The following is a 4,240-nucleotide window of genomic DNA, read 5'->3' as shown; positions in this document are numbered from 1 at the left end:
AGGAACAACACAGGAATCCTAGACATCATTTTCTGCAGCAACTCTTTCCACCTCATTCCAGATGATACCAAAGTGTTTCCAGGCATTAGGATTACACAATCTCTTTAGCAGGTACTGGGTCTGCCCCAAGATCTCCTTTCATTGGAAATATCTGGAATGCATGCAGAATATTTAATGCATTTACATTACAGTTAGGCACTGTAACTTGGTGGGGCCAGCCTTGCTTGCTGCATTTGGGTGCTTACAAACACAAAGGTCCATCTTGTCCCATTCCCGCCTCAACTGTTTGAGACAGACCCAAAAAAATGGTTGGCCCATCACACTGCAGTATTATGGTTTAAAAACATACATATAGCTTTCACAAATGCAAGAGCTGGCCTTTTGGAAAGTGTCTCTTTAAGCAACTATCCACTTGAACACTTATTTTGGCCCCTCTGACTGCACCAATTCTTGCACACAATTTGAGAACTTTGGCTAATATTCTATTAGTTATTAGTTTTACTCTAATTTTACTTGGCAATATTTGTGTGTAAAAACAAGGAATAGGAATTTCCTTTTAAGCACTCACAGTAAACAGATATTAACAATGAATGTAGATATTTTGGAGCAGCAGATGTGTCTCTGGTCCAGCACACCTGCATCAAAGGATTACATCTGTTCCACAGATCTTTAGAGCAAACAGAGTAAGACATGTAATAAAGAGGGGTAGAGTTTGCCTAGAAGAAAATTTAAGATTGAAAATTCTTACTACATAGATTTGTAGGGTTGTTAAACTGCAGGTTTGTTAAACTGACATTGCCAGAAGTCAGACAAACCGGTCCTGTCATCCTCATTAGCTTCACCTTGTCAGCAGTGGATTTTTTGGGCTGTGGACGTCCAAGAACAGGAGTGAGTTTATGATTCCATAGAGAATGTTTTGATTTATGGATCCTTTGGCTTTTCAGCACCATCAATTTTATTTTTTTTTTTTGCTTACAGTATATTTTCCGTAGGACTGCTAATTTACTCAAGCCTTATCTCTTGAGGTTCTTTTCGGTATGGTATGTCTGCATGGCAGTTGTAAAAGAAAAAGGCTCTGTAACAAATCTGATTTCCAGTGTTGTTTTATGCTGTTACCATCCATTAGTTAGAAAGAGAAATATATTTTATGTTCTCATTATTCTTTTTATCTTAAAAGTATTTATTAAAACATCTATCCAAATGTAGAATCAGTCATTTCAACATAAATTCCAAACTAAAACAGGTAGAGAGAGACTCAAAAAGAGTCATTCTGTATGCAGTATTTGCAGTTATGTTTGACACAATCACACACAATTAGTATGCAAACTGTGCAAAGATGTCCTTTTAATCTTAAAGACATACATAACTTAGATTCTCTGTTGGATTTATTTGCAGAGTTTAAGTACATTATTCTCAGCTATATCTGTATCTCTGGGTTTTTCTCTTACAGGATGGTGAACCTCTGCGGCAGCCTTTACCATTTTCCAGCCATCGATGTCCAGAATTTAGCTATACTTATAAATGGAGCCAGGTTCCTTGTCTCTGTTGAAAATAAAAACATCTAACATCATAATTCTTGAACCACCATGTTTCCCCATTGTGATGTCATGAGCATTTTCAAATTTCCACCACAGGCTTTGCATGCAAGCCAAAACGTTCTGTCTGGCTAAACCACATGTTTGCTGTGCGTCTGATGTGGCTTGTGCCAAACTGTAAACAAGGCCTCGTATGGCTTTCTTTCAACAGTGGTTTTATTAGTGCCCGACTTCCAAAAAGGTCAGATTTGTAAACAACTAACTATTGTTCTGTCAACAGATTTGTCCACCCTAGCTGCTGATATTTACAGATTCTCTAAAACTACTATAAGCCATAGATCAGTTCCTAATATTGATTAAAATAGAAAATAAGTCGTCCTGTAAACATTTTGACATAAAATGTTTAAAACTCAGACTAGCAGAAAACTATAGTGATCTGACATGGATAAGAAGAGTTTTTTCTGCTTTTGAATTTCATGGAACTGTGGATATAATTTCTGGTAAATTATGCTTAAGGGACAAACTTCTAACCTTTGTGGGCAATTATGTTTTAAGTTTGAGTATGGTTGCTTTTATGGCCCCCGTTTAATGAGGTCGGGTATGAAATACAGTTATTTTTTCTTTCTTTTTCTATATTTACAGTGACATACACAGCATAATGTTTTGGAGATGACATGGGACAAGAGGAAGACAAAGAAGAGCTGCAAAGGACTGCACAAAGTAAACATAAACAAATATGAGCAACCTTGACCAGAATCGGAGTAGCTGCTTATTTATCTCAACGTAAATCAACAACTTTGTTAAACCCAGTAAATAAAGGAAAGCTGCAGGATTGTTGTATGTTTTGCCATCTAGCTGAAACCTCTGGCTGAGCATTTGATCTTTATTAGCTAAAAATCCTTGAAGGACATAGATTTGAAACATAATTTTTTTTTTTTAAGAATAAAAGACACTTTTCAACCTGTAACCACACTGGGACACATGTTGTTTACTCCTTTTTTATGCCTACATTTTAATCAAACACTTTATTGGCTGTGGTTGGGTTAGCATTCCTGTATGACACAAAATTATCCCTAAGAACAGTCGCGTCTGTTTAGGATTTACCATATGTTGCATTTTAAAGCTCAAATGAGCAGCTCAGTCTAATTTACTTGAACAGACATTTATCACACTCGCTGCTCCTAAAAATGCTTTATGGCTCCGCAGCTAACTCTGACCTTACACTTAAGGCTCTCTTAAATTAAACCTGCCATTTTAAAGCCTTTTCAGCAATCAGAAAACACACCAAAGCAGGGTGAAATTCTTTTAGCCCTAGCCAGACCCACATCTGTGATTTAATTCTATGTTTTATCCATTAGCTCCCCTTTTCTCAAACACACAGATCCACATAGTTCAACTGTAAAAACATGGAAGTTTAATTTCCGCCCTTAGAGCTGAGGCAGAACCTGATTCTAAATCATTTAAAACTGGCCCAAAAAATGCATGTCTAGCAGCTTCTATTTTGTTAACATCTATAACTAAATCTCTCACATGTAAATAAATATATCAGCAGGCACAAGGATCAACACATCACAAAAGTACAGAACGCTATGAATGAACACTGTGAGAGTCTTCACTGCAAACTCTATTGGTATGTGGAAAACCACCATTGAGCCCAATTTTGAGCCAATTTCCCAAATCTCCATCTAATATGGAATACACCAAGGAGAAACTCTGTCCCCTGTGCGGTTCTGGATTGGCCTAAACCCCCGCAGCCAAATAATCAACAAGACTGGCTATAGATTTTGAGGACTCAGAAATGGGGCCACTATCACTATCAGGATGACATCAAGTTAAATGCTAAGAGTGAGCAAAACCCTAACTTGCTGCTCCACATCACGACGATCTATAGCTGGGACACCGAAAGGTCTTCTGGACTGGAGATATGAGGTCAGATGTTGAAAAACAGAGGGAAGATAATCCAAACAGAGGGGATGTTTCTGAGGCCTATAAGTATCTTGGAATACCACAGCTAAAAAACAAGCAGAGGCCACAAGGAATGTGGCAGTAGTCAAATACTTGAAATGAGTAAGGCAAGTTTTGAGAGGTTAGCACACGGCAGGACCAAAATAAAGGCAATCAACTGCTATGCCTTGCCAGTAATCAGATATCCTGTACTATGTTTTTTCGTACTTTATGTATTTTCTGGATAATTTACATCTTACTACAAGGGGAGTTCTGTTTATCTTTTAGTGCATTAAAGGCACAGATTTTTTTTCATATTTTTTTTTTTTTTCATTTTATTTAAAAGAAAGAAAATGGCCAACATGTACTTTGAATATGATAAATCTTCCCCATGTGAAAAAATGTTGAGTGTTTGATTTGGATCAGAGCTCATCCATGTGTTGGAGTGGCCCAGTCTGACTGATGATCCGTTCAATTTTCTTCGAAACCCTGAACTGGGATGTAGGGATGTCATAATTTTTTACTTTAAAGCTCATAGTTTTCTGTCTGTCTAATTTCAAATAAATTTTTTTAGAAAATGGCTACGGTGTGCTGCATGGTAACATAGTTACCTTGGTACTAAAGTATTTCTACATGGGGTTTGCTTGTTCTCTGTTGTCATGTGTGGGTTCTTCCCAGGTACTCTGGCCACAGTACGTTGGAGACATGAGTGCTAAGTTAACTCGCTAAATTACCCTTAGGTGTGTGTTGGTGGTGGTGGT

This window comes from Cyprinodon variegatus, unplaced genomic scaffold (genome assembly GCF_000732505.1).
Source record: "Cyprinodon variegatus isolate N-32 unplaced genomic scaffold, C_variegatus-1.0 Scaffold29, whole genome shotgun sequence".
NCBI lineage: Eukaryota > Metazoa > Chordata > Actinopteri > Cyprinodontiformes > Cyprinodontidae > Cyprinodon > Cyprinodon variegatus.
This window is presented reverse-complemented; position numbering follows the sequence as displayed.